Source organism: Scyliorhinus torazame, chromosome 5 (genome assembly GCF_047496885.1).
Source record: "Scyliorhinus torazame isolate Kashiwa2021f chromosome 5, sScyTor2.1, whole genome shotgun sequence".
Lineage (NCBI taxonomy): Eukaryota > Metazoa > Chordata > Chondrichthyes > Carcharhiniformes > Scyliorhinidae > Scyliorhinus > Scyliorhinus torazame.
In genome coordinates, this window is record NC_092711.1 from 190,948,415 (window position 1) to 190,961,839 (window position 13,425).

At 46.0% G+C, this 13,425-nt stretch overlaps 1 long non-coding RNA gene across 1 annotated transcript in view; it reads left to right on the forward strand.

Annotated features, from left to right (window-relative positions):
* The first annotated feature begins 1,672 nt into the window (after window positions 1–1,672).
* The window catches only part of LOC140422731 (uncharacterized), a 120,993-nt gene continuing 109,240 nt past the window's right edge, over window positions 1,673–13,425 (forward strand). Inside the window, exons 1-2 of the long non-coding RNA XR_011947568.1 lie at window positions 1,673–1,985; window positions 2,488–2,608. This is a non-coding gene — a long non-coding RNA (uncharacterized lncRNA). The remainder of the gene's footprint in view (window positions 1,986–2,487; window positions 2,609–13,425) is intronic.

A 13,425-nucleotide genomic window follows, 5' to 3' on the forward strand; every position in this document is an offset into this window, starting at 1 on the left:
AAAGGCCTTGCGGAGGCTAAACGCATCCTCATTGTTTGTGAGATTGAGCCTCATCCAGTTTAATAGGTGCATAGGCCCACATGATAGTGGTGAGGGTGAGTTGGTTCTTTACAGAGGTGAATAGTGTGGGTGGTGTGTGGTGGGTCTCGCGATTTACGTCCACATGCTTTGGCCTGTCACAGCTGAGGGGGTTCTGGCAGTGATTCTGGGATTTTCTGTACGAGATTCTGGGTGTGGTGGTGGCCCTGAGTGCGGAGGTGGTGATATTCGGTGTGTTGGAGGATCCGGGAGCCCAGGTGGGAGACAGGCCGACATATTGGTCTTTGCCTCCCTGATAACCTGGAGTCAGACTTTGTTGTGTTGGCAGGACTTGGGGCTGCCGAAGGCTGGGTATGGGTGAGCGACGTGACAGAATTTCTGCAGTTGAAGAAGGTCAAGTTCACTTTGTGGGGATTGGAGGAGGGGTTCATCCGGAGGTGAAAACCATTCATTGATTTCTTCAAGGAGGATTTAGGAGTCAGCAGGACGGGGGCGGGGGGGGGGGGGGGCGGGGGGGGGAGGGAATTGGGGGGCTGGGGGATGGATAAGGGGATAAAATTAGGAAGGGGTGTTGGTATCAGGGGAGGCTGGGGATTTGTGTTTTTTTGTTCATGTTGATGCTTTGGCCTTCTGATATTTTTGTGTAGATATGTAAAAAGCCTTAATAAAAAAGATTTTAAAAAGGAATTCCAGAATGTTGTTTTTATTTCAAATTTACAGCAGGCACTTTTCTCTTTTCTATGGATGAGAATGTAGAACCCATTAATAATAATAATTTTTATTAGTGTCATAAGTATGCTTACAGTAACACAGCAATGAGGTTACTGTGAAAATCCCGTAAATGCCACACTAAAGTGCGTATTCAGGTACACTGAGGGAGAATTCAGAATGTCTAATTCACCTAACTGCCACGTCTTCTCGGGACTTAGTGGGAGGAAACAGGAGCACCCAGAGGAAACCCACGCAGACACAGGGAGAATGTGCACAGTGACCCAAGCCGGGAATCGAACCCGGGTCCTTGGAGATCCAAGTCTAATCTGAATAGTCCTGGGTAAAATCACACTGTGAAAAGATCATTCAGCTGCTGAAGGTAGAAATGGATACACCCGATCATCCGGCTGGTTGACACAGCAGCAGTCACATCCGATTGGGAAAATCAGATACTTCATGTGTGCAAAGGTACTCAAGTTGGTCACCCGCTAACCATCCTGCTTTAAATGTTCACAGGATTTAATCTAGAATTGACGCTTTCTTACTGACAAGACGGAGTTTAAGTCTTCCATGTATGTAAGGAAAAAATAACTACTTCACCTGGCCTGCTAAGACTCCGGTGAATTCACATCTAATTATAGGGGGGGGGGGGGGGGGGGGGTCGGCCCTTTATTCATCCAGAACATAGTAGTGATTGAACTTTGTTCAATCTATTCAATTAATAATTTTATGTATTTTCCCAAAGGTTGCAGTCGAGATCGGATCATAAAAAATAATTTTAGTTACAACAATATGGGCTTCCAATGGCTGAGACCTAACCCAGCATTCAAAGCGGGGCAGAATGTGCCCTATCCAAACAGCAGATGGTTCTTGCATATGCGCATTAAGGAGTGTGACTGGAGAATGCGCAGTGTTGGTCTGTGGTTGCAGCCACGGAGAGCGGATGCGAAAATGGCGATTGGAACAAAATAACAGAGTTAGTGGATGGGCAGGAGGAATGGAGCCAGCGGAATGGGCAGCGAAGGTTCATAAACACTTGGTACAGGCCGCAGACGCTGAATCAGAAACTACTTGCGCCGAACAGCAGCAATGGCTGGAACACTCCCTCAGCCTGGCCCGGGGGAGCTGCTGTGCAGCAGGGTGCCTGCGTGTGTATCCTGCTTCAGGCAGCAGGAGGAAAGGATATTGTGCATCTCCATCCTGGACTGACTGGTGCATATAAACTCCTTTTACAGGTGCTGAGAAAGGGAGCATTTGTACACAGAAAACTCAAACCAACAGAAATCCTTTTGTGTGGATCTGAATCCATATCTATTCAATGCCCTGTTTCACTGCTGCCCTGATCACCTCTCTGCCATTGTCTAACTTCCTCTGTCTCCAGTAATAGAACATAGAACGATACAGCGCAGTACAGGCCCTTCGGCCCATGATGTTGCACCGAAACAAAAGCCATCTAACCTACACTATGCCATTATCATCCATAATGGGTGTACTTTAACCATTGTCACACTTTGTCATTTCTAGTGACTGAATGAGGATTCCACTGTTGCCCATCCCCTGACCATGTGGTGCTGTCTTACCAGCTTTATTTCTCACATGGTCAGGAATAACTTGTCCTGTACAACAGTCCATTTGTCTTCTTCTGAGACTATATTGAGAGACAAATTCTGCACCATTTTATTCCCTCTAATTCATTTTGAATGATAGGAAATGTTGACTTTGTTTCTCTCTCCACAGACACAAATGTATATTGTCAATACCCTGTTTCCCGAGGAGAAGATGATGTTTGACCTTCTTGAACCACTGCAATCCATGTGGTGAAGGTGCTCCTACAGTGCTGTTAGATAAGGAGTTGCAGGTAATTCACCCAGCGATGATGAAGGAGCGGTGGTATAGAACATAGAAAAATACAGCACGGAACAGGCCCTTCAGCCCACGATGTTGTGCCGAACCCTTGTCCTAGATTAATCATAGATTATCATAGAATTTACAGTGCAGAAGGAGGCCATTCGGCCCATTGAGTCTGCACCAGCTCTTGGAAAGAGCACCCTACCCAAGGTCAACACCTCCACCCAACATTAAGGGCAATTTTGGACACTAATGGCAATTTATCATGGCCAATCCACCTAACCTGCACATCTTTGGACTGTGGGAGGAAACCGGAGCACCCGGAGGAAACCCACGCACACACGGGGAGGATGTGCAGACTCCGCACAGACAGTGACCCAAGCTGGAATCGAACCTGGAACCCTGGAGCTGTGAAGCAATTGGGCTATCCACAATGCTACCGTGCTGCCCTTAAGAACAAATTAATCTACACTATATCATTCTACCATAATCCATGTACCTATCCAATAGCTGCTTGAAGGTCCCGAATGTTTCCGACTCAACTAGTTCCACAGGCAGTGCATTCCATGCCCCCACTACTCTCTGGGTAAAGAACCTACCTCTGACATCCCCTCTGACATCCCCCTACAGGGATGGTGCAGGCGGGAGGGATTCAGATTTATGGATAACTGGGGCTCTTTCTGGGGAAGGTGGGACCTCTACAGACAGGATGGTCTACATCTGAACCTGAGGGGCACAAATATCCTGGGGGGGAGATTTGTTAGTGCTCTTTGGGGGGGGTTTAAACTAATGCAGCAGGGGCATTGGAACCTGGATTGTAGTTTTAGGGTAAGGGAGAATGAGAGTATAGAGGTCAGGAGCACAGATTTGACGTCGCAGGAGGGGGCCAGTGTTCAGGTAGGTGGTTTGAAGTGTGTCTACTTCAATGTCAGGAGTATACGAAACAAGGTAGGGGAACTGGCAGCATGGGTTGGTACCTGGGACTTCGATGTTGTGGCCATTTCGGAGACATGGATAGAGCAGGGACAGGAATGGATGTTGCAGGTTCCGGGGTTTAGGTGTTTTAGTAAGCTCAGAGAAGGAGGCAAAAGAGGGGGAGGTGTGGTGCTGCTAGTCAAGAGCAGTATTACGGTGGCGGAGAGGATGCTAGATGGGGACTCTTCTTCCGAGGTAGTATGGGCTGAAGTTAGAAACAAGAAAGGAGAGGTCACCCTGTTGGGAGTTTTTTATAGGCCTCCTAATAGTTCTAGGGATGTAGAGGAAAGGATGGCGAAGATGATTCTGGATAAGAGCGAAAGTAACAGGGTAGTTATTATGGGAGACTTTAACTTTCCAAATATTGACTGGAAAAGATATAGTTCGAGTACAATAGATGGGTCATTTTTTGTACAGTGTGTGCAGGAGGGTTTCCTGAAACAATATGTTGACAGGCCAACAAGAGGCGAGGCCACGTTGGATTTGGTTTTGGGTAATGAACCAGTCCAGGTGTTGGATTTGGAGGTAGGAGAGCACTTTGGGGACAGTGACCACAATTCGGTGACGTTTACGTTAATGATGGAAAGGGATAAGTATACACCGTAGGGCAAGAGTTATAGTTGGGGGAAGGGCAATTATGATGCCATTAGACGTGACTTGGGGGGGATAAGGTGGAGAGGTCGGCTGCAAGTGTTGGGCACACTGGATAAGTGGGGCTTGTTCAAGGATCAGCTACTGCGTGTTCTTGATAAGTATGTACCGGTCAGACAGGGAGGAAGGCGTCGAGCGAGGGAACCGTGGTTTACCAAGGAAGTGGAATCTCTTGTTAAGAGGAAGAAGGAGGCCTATGTGAAGATGAGGTGTGAAGTTTCGGTTGGGGCGATGGATAGTTACAAGGTAGCGAGGAAGGATCTAAAGAGAGAGCTAAGACGAGCAAGGAGGGGACATGAGAAGTATTTGGCAGGAAGGATCAAGGAAAACCCAAAAGCTTTCTATAGGTATGTCAGGAATAAGCGAATGACTAGGGAAAGAGTAGGACCAGTCAAGGACAGGGATGGGAAATTGTGTGTGGAGTCTGAAGAGATAGGCGAGATACTAAATGAATATTTTTCGTCAGTATTCACTCAGGAAAAAGATAATGTTGTGGAGGAGAATGCTGAGCCCCAGGCTAATAGAATAGATGGCATTGAGGTACGTAGGGAAGAGGTGTTGGCAATTCTGGACAGGCTGAAAATAGATAAGTCCCCGTGACCTGATGGGATTTATCCTAGGATTCTCTGGGAGGCCAGGGAAGAGATTGCTGGACCTTTGGCTTTGATTTTTATGTCATCATTGGCTATAGGAATAGTGCCAGAGGACTGGAGGACAGCAAATGTGGTCCCTTTGTTCAAAAAGGGGAGCAGAGACAACCCCGGCAACTATAGACCGGTGAGCCTCACGTCTGTAGTGGGTAAAGTCTTGGAGGGGATTATAAGAGACAAGATTTATAATCATCTAGATAGGAATAATATGATCAGGGATAGTCAGCATGGCTTTGTGAAGGGTAGGTCATGCCTCACAAACCTCATTGAGTTCTTTGAGAAGGTGACTGAACAGGTAGACGAGGGTAGAGCAGTTGATGTGGTGTATATGGATTTCAGCAAAGCGTTTGATAAGGTTCCCCACGGTAGGCTATTGCAAAAAATACGGAGGCTGGGGATTGAGGGTGATTTAGAGATGTGGATCAGAAATTGGCTAGCTGAAAGAAGACAGAGGGTGGTGGTTGATGGGAAATGTTCAGAATGGAGTACAGTCACAAGTGGAGTACCACAAGGATCTGTTCTGGGGCCGTTGCTGTTTGTCATTTTTATCAATGACCTAGAGGAAGGCGCAGAAGGGTGGGTGAGTAAATTTGCAGACGATACTAAAGTCGGTGGTGTTGTCGATAGTGTGGAAGGATGTAGCAGGTTACAGAGGGATATAGATAAGCTGCAGAGCTGGGCTGAGAGGTGGCAAATGGAGTTTAATGTAGAGAAGTGTGAGGTGATTCACTTTTGAAGGAATAACAGGAATGCGGAATATTTGGCTAATGGTAAAGTTCTTGAAAGTGTGGATGAGCAGAGGGATCTAGGTGTCCATGTACATAGATCCCTGAAAGTTGCCACCCAGGTTGATAGGGTTGTGAAGAAGGCCTATGGAGTGTTGGCCTTTATTGGTAGAGGGATTGAATTCCGGAGTCGGGAGGTCATGTTGCAGCTGTACAGAACTCTGGTACGGCCGCATTTGGAGTATTGCGTACAGTTCTGGTCACTGCATTATAGGAAGGACGTGGTGGCTTTGGAGCGGGTGCAGAGGAGATTTACCAGGATGTTGCCTGGTATGGAGGGAAAATCTTATGAGGAAAGGCTGATGGACTTGAGGTTGTTTTCGTTGGAGAGAAGAAGGTTAAGAGGAGACTTAATAGAGGCATACAAAATGATCAGGGGGTTGGATAGGGTGGACAGTGAGAGCCTTCTCCCGTGGATGGATATGGCTGGCACGAGGGGACATAACTTTAAACTGAGGGGTAATAGATATAGGACAGAGGTCAGAGGTAGGTTCTTTAAGCAAAGAGTAGTGAGGCCATGGAATGCCCTACCTGCTACAGTAGTGAACTCGCCAACATTGAGGGCATTTAAAAGTTTATTGGATAAACATATGGATGATAATGGCATAGTGTAGGTTAGATGGCTTTTGTTTCGGTGCAACATCGTGGGCCGAAGGGCCTGTACTGCGCTGTATTGTTCTATGTTCTATATCTTCCACCATTCACCTTAAATTTATGTCCCCTTGTAATGGTTTGTTCCACCCGGGGAAAAAGTCTCTGACTGTCTACTCTATTCCCCTGATCATCTTATAAACCTCTATCAAGTTGCCCCTCATCCTTCTCTGTTCTAATGAGAAAAGGCCTAGCACCCTCAACCTTTCCTCGTAAGACCTACTCTCCATTCCAGGCAACGTCCTGGTAAATCTCCTTTGCACCTTTTCCAAAGCTTCCACATCCTTCCGAAAATGAGGCGACCAGAACTGTACACAGTACTCCAAATGTGGCCTTACCAAAGTTTTGTACAGCTGCATCATCACCTTAAATTCAATCCCTCTGTTAATGAACGCGAGCACACCATAGGCCTTTTTCACAGCTCTATCCACTTGAGTGGCAACTTTCAAAGATGTATGAACATAGACCCCAAGATCTCTCTGCTCCTCCACATTGCCAAGAACTCTACCGTTAACCCTGTATTCCGCATTCATATTTGTCCTTCCAAAATGGGCAACCTCACACTTTTCAGGGTTAAACTCCATCTGCCACTTCTCAGCCCAGCTCTGCATCCTATCTATGTCTCTTTGCAGCCGACAACAGCCCTCCTTGCTATCCACAACTCCACCAATCTTCGTATTGTCTGCAAATTTACTGACCCACCCTTCAACTCCCTCATCCAAGTCATTAATGAAAATCACAAACAGCAGAGGACCCAGAACTTATCCCTGCAGTACGCCACTGGTAACTGGGATCCAGGCTGAATATTTGCCATCAACCACCACTCTCTGACTTCTATTAGTTAGCCAGTTCGTTATCCAACTGGCCAAATTTCCCACTATCCCATGCCTCCTTACTTTCTGCATAAGCCTACCATGGGGAACCTTCTCAAATGCCTCACTAAAATCCATGTACACTACATCCACTGCTTTACCTTCATCCACATGCTTGGTCACCTCCTCAAAGAATTCAATAAGACTTGTAAGGCAAGACCTACCCCTCACAAATCCGTGCTGACTATTCCTAATCAAGCAGTGTCTTTCCAGATGCTCAGAAATCCTATCCTGCAGTACCCTTTCCATTACTTTGCCTACCATCGAAGTGAGACTAACTGGCCTGTAATTCCCAGGGTTATCCCTAGTCCCTTTTTTGAACAGGGGCACGACATTCGCCACTCTCCAATCCCCTGGTACCACCCCTGTTGACAGTGAGGACGAAAAGATCATTGCCAACGGCTCTGCAATTTCATCTCTTGCTTCCCATAGAATCCTTGGATATATCCCGTCAGGCCCGGGGGACTTGTCTATCCTCAAGTTTTTCAAAATGCCCAACACATCTTCCTTCCTAACAAGTATTTCCTCGAGCTTACCAGTCTGTTTCACACTGTCCTCTCCAACAATATGGCCCCTCTGATTTGTAAATACAGAAGAAAAGTACTCGTTCAAGACCTTTCCTATCCAGACTCAATACACAATCTCCCGCTACTGTCCTTGATCGGACCTACCCTCGCTCTAGTCATTCTCACATATTGATATGTCCAAATCAAGAATAATCATTTGTATTTAGATATCACCTTTTGTATAATAGTACATTCCAATTTATTTCACAAGAGTGTTATAAAACAACATCTGATACTGAGCCATATGAAGAGAGGTCAGGATAGATGAGCAAATGTTTTTAAAGCGCGGAAAAGTGAGGTGGAGAGGTTTCAGGAGGAATTTCAGAACTTGGAATCTTGGAAATTGACAGAATGACCACCGGTGGAGCGATTAAAATATGAAATGCTAAGGAGGCCGGAATTCGAGAAGCACAGATAAGTAAGAGGGTTATGAGGCTGGAGGAGATTACAGAGATAGGGAGGAACCATGGGTGGATTTGAAAATAAGGCTGCGAATTTTAATATTTTGGTCCATTCTCACCTGGAGCCTTTGTAGGTCAGTGAGCACAACGATGATACATACATACATACATAGAAGATAGGAGCAGGAGGAGGCCTTTTGGCCCTTCGAGCCTGCTCCGCCATTCATCACGATCATGGCTGATCATGCAACTCAATAGCCTAATCCTGCTTTCTCCCCATAGCCTTTGTTCCCATTCTCCCCAAGTGCTATATCCAGCCGCCTCTTGAATATATTCAAAGTTTTAGCATCAACTACTTCCTGTGGTCATGAATTCCACAGGCTCACCACTCTTTGGGTGAAGAAATGTCTCCTTATCTCTGCCCGAAATGGTTTACCCTGAATCCTCAGACTGTGACCCTGGTTCTGGACCCATCATTGGTAACATCTTCCCTGCATCTACCCTGTCTAGTCCTGTTAGAATTTTATAAGTCTCTATGAGATCCCCCCTGATTCTTCTGAACTCCAGCGAGAACAATCCCAACCTAGTCAATCTCCCCTTGTATGACAGTCCCGCCATCCCTGGAATCAGTCTGGTAAACCTTTGCTGCACTCCCTCGAGAGCAAGAACATCCTTCCTCAGAATAGGAGACCAAAACTGCGCACAATATTCCAGGTGTGGACTCACCAAGGCCCTGTATAATTGCAGCAACACATTCCTGCTTCTATAGTCGAAGCCTCTCGCAATGAAGGCCAACATATTGGTCACCATATTATAAAATGGTCACCATATTATAAAATGATACCGAGGCACTGAAGAGGGCGCAAAGAAGATTTATAATGGTGAAACCAGAAATGTGTAGGTACATATAAAATATCAGAAAGGATTGACAGGCTGGGTCTCCTCTCTCCTTCGAAATGAAGGCAGAGGGGATAACCTAATAGAAACCTTTAAAATAATGGAAGGTTTTGTGAGAGAGGATATGGAGAGAATGTGGGGAACAGAATAACTAGAGAACATCAATACTTTATACACATGATATGGAGACACCAATCCCTATCTACATGTGTTCCAGATTTTAATATAATTGTCCAATACAGAAAACACAGTATTTTGTGTCTGCGTGGGTCTCACCCCCAAACCCAAGGGAGTAATAAGGTATGAGAATTGAAATAATCTAGAGTTAGAAAGGAGAAAAGTACCCAAAATGGAGCAATCTGTGACAGGACACAAATTAGTTGCCTCTTATCCTGGAGAAATTAAGGTCCCAACAAAGTGTGTGTCTGAAACATTAATTCATTTGACAAATATTAAAATAATAAACTCCAACTGGTTACAGGGATTATTATCGGCAGCAAAAAACTCCCGCTGTCAGAATGAACATGGTTCAGTCCTGGATGTGATTAACAGCAGCAATAATAGCAGAATCCATCACCCCTGCAATCACTCGTGAAGTCTCTGGTGTCTCAGCATGTGGGATGACCAAGTGAATCTCTTCCACACACACAGAGCAGATGAACAGCCTCTCCCCAGTGTGAAAGTGTTGGTGTTTCAGCAGATCAGATGTAGTTTTATAGCTCTTCTCACAGTCAGAACATTTAAAAGGTTTCTGATAGTTTTTTGAAGAATAAAGGGATTAAGAGTTCTGGTGTTCGGGCCGGAGAGTGGAGCTGAGTCCACAAAAGATCAGCCATGATCTCATTGAATGGTGGAGCAGGCTCGAGGGGCCAGATGGCCTACTCCTGCTCCTAGTTCTTATGTTCTGATGTTCTTAACACACCATTTGCGTTCTATACCGCCTGCTGCACCTGCTTGCTTACCTTCAGCTTCTGGTGCACAAGGACACCCAAGTCCCGCTGCACACTCCCCTCTCCCAATTTACAACCATTCAGGTAGTATTCTGCCTTCCTGTTTTTGCTTCCAAAGTGAATAACCTCACACTTACCAAATTATACTGCATCTGCCATTGATTTGCCCAACATCCAGATCATGCTATAGGATCCCTGCATCTTCATCACAGTTCACTCTCCCACCCAACTTGGTATCATCTGCAAACATTGAGATGTTACATTTTGATCCCTCATTCAAATCATTAATATATATTGTGAATAGCTCGGGTCCCAGCACTGATCGCTGTGGCACCCCACTAGTTACTGCCTGCCAATTTGAAAACAACAAAGAACAAAGAAAAGTACAGCACAGGAACAGGCCCTTCAGCCCTCCAAGCCTGTGCCGACCATGCTGCCCGTCTAAACTAAAATCTTCTACACTTCCTGGGTCCGTATCCCTCTATTCCCATCCTATTCATTTATTTGTCAAGATGCCCCTTAAATGTCACTATCGTCCCTGCTTCCACCACCTCCTTCGGCAGCGAGTTCCAGGCACCCACTACCCCCGGTGTAAAAATAGTTGCCTCGTACATCTCCTCTAAACTTTGCCCCTCTCACCTTAAACCTATGCCCCCTCGTAATTGACCCCTCTCCCTGGGAAAAAGCCTCTGACTATCCACTCTGTCTATGCCCCTCATAATCTTGTAGACCTCTATCAGGTCGCCCCTCAACCTCCGCCGTTCCAGTGAGAACAAACCGAGTTTATTCTACCGCTCCTCATAGCAACATCCTGGTAAATCTCTTCTGCACTCTCTCTAAAGCCTCCACATCCTTCTGGTAGTGTGGCAACCAGAATTGAACACTATACTCCAAGTGTGGCCTAACTAAGGTTCTATACAGCTGCAACATGACTTGCCAATTCTTACCTTTATGCCCCGGCCAATGAAGGCAAGCATGCCGTATGCCTTCTTGACTACCTTCTCCGCCTGTGTTGCCCCTTTCAGTGACCTGTGGACCTAGATCTCTGACTTTCAATACTCTTGAGGGTTCTACCATTCACTGTGTATTCCCTACCTGCATTAGACCTTCCAAAATGCGTTACCTCACATTTGTCCGGATTAAACTCAATCTGCCATCTCTCCGCCAATCTAAATCCTGCTGTATCCTCTGACAGTCCTCATCGCTATCTGCAATTCCACCAACCTTTGTGTCATCTGCAGATTTACTAATCAGACCAGTTACATTTTCCTCCAAATCATTTGTGTATACTACGAACAGCAAAGGTCCCAGCACTGATCCCTGCGGAACACCACTAGTCACAGCCCTCCAATCAGAAAAGCACCCTTCCATTGCTACTCTCTGCCTTCTATGACCGAGCCAGTTCTGTATCCATCTTGCCAGCTCACCTCTGATCCCGTGTGACTTCACCTTTTGTGCCAGTCTGCCATGAGGGACCTTGTCAAAGGACTTACTGAAGTCCATATAGACAACATCCACTGCCCTATCTGCATCAATCATCTTTGTGACATCTTTGAAAAACTCTATCAATTTAGTGGAACACTACCTCTCCTTCACCAGGAGTTGCGCTACTGGTTAGGGAGAATATCACAGCTATACTACGGGAGGACACCTCAGAGGGCAGCGAGGCTATATGGGGAGAGATCAGGAATAAGAAGGGTGCAGTCGCAATGTTGGGGGTTTACTACAGGCCTCCCAACAGCCAGCGGGAGATAGAGGAGCAGATAGGTAGACAGATTTTGGAAACTAGTAAAAACAACAGGGTTGTTGTGATGGGAGACTTCAACATCCCCAATATTGACTGGGACTCACTTAGTGCTACGGGCCTGGATGGGGCAGAGTTTGTAAGGAGCATCCAGGAGGGCTTCTTAAAACAATATGTAGACAATCCAACTAGGGATGGGGCTGTACTGGACCTGGTATTGGGGAATGAGCCCGGCCAGGTGGTAGACGTTTCAGTAGGGGAGCTTTTCGGGAACAGTGACCACAATTCAGTAAGTTTTAAAGTGCTGGTGGACAAAGGTAAGAGTGGTCCTAGGGTGAATGTGCTAAATTGGGGGAAGGCTAATTATAACAATATTAGACGGGAACTGAAGAACCTAGATTGGGGGAGGATGTTTGAGGGTAAATCAACATCTGACATGTGGGAGGCTTTCAAATGTCAGTTGAAAGGAATTCAGGACCGGCATGTTCCTGTGCGGAAGAAGGATTAATACGGCAAATTCCGGGAACCTTGGATAACGAGAGATATTGTAGGCCTCGTCAAAAGAAAAAGGAGGCATTTGTCAGGGCTAGAAGGCTGGGAATACACAAAGCCTGTGTGGAATATAAGGAAAGTAGGAAGGAATTTAAGCAAGGAGTCAGGAGGACTAGAAGAGGTCACGAAAAGTCATTGGCAAATAGGGTTAAGGAAAATCCCAAGGCTTTTTACACATACCTAAAAAGCAAGAGGGTAGCCAGGGAAAGGGTTGGCCCACTGAAGGATCGGCAAGGGAATCTCTGTGCGGAGCCAGAGGAAATGGGTGAGGTACACTAAAGTATTCCTGTCTAGATCCTGTCTCGAAGAAGTTTCTCCAGTAATTTCCAGACGACTGACGTAAGGCTCACCGGCTTGTAGTTCCCTTGCTACCCTTCTTAAACAGAGGAACAACATTGGCTATTCTCCAGTCCTCCGGGACATCACCTGAGGACAGTTTAGATCCAAAGATTTCTGTCAAGGCCTCAGCAATTTCCTCTCTTGCCACCTTCAGTATTCTGGGGTAGATCCCATCCGGCCCTGGGGACTTATCTATCTTAATATTTTTCAAGACTCCCAACACCTCGTCATTTCGGATCTCAATGTGACCCAGGCTATCTACACATCCTTCTCCAGACTCAATACCCACCAATTCCTTCTCTTTGGTGAATACTGATGCAAAGTATTCATTTCGTACCTTGCCCATTTCCTCTGGCTCCACACATAGATTCCCTTGCCTGTTCAATGGGCCAACCCGTTCCCTGGCTACCCTCTTGCTAAAAGGATCCATTAATTCCTACTCTTTGGTTTTTCTGAGCCAACCAGTTTTCTGTTCATCTCAATACATTTCCCCCAATCCCATGTGCTTTAATTTTGCACAGTAATCTCTGATGCAGGTCTTTGTCAAAAGTCTTTTGAAAGTCCAAATATACCACATCGACTGGCTCCCCCTTGTCAACTGTACTGGTTACATCTTCAAACAATTCCAACAGATTTGTCAAGCATGATTTTCCCTTCATAAATCCATGCTGACTCTGACTGATCCTGCCACTGCTTTCCAAAAGTCCTTGATAATAGAAAGAACAAAGAAAATTACAGCACAGGAACAGGCCCTTCGGCCCTCTCAGCCTGCGCCGATCCAGATCCTTTAACTA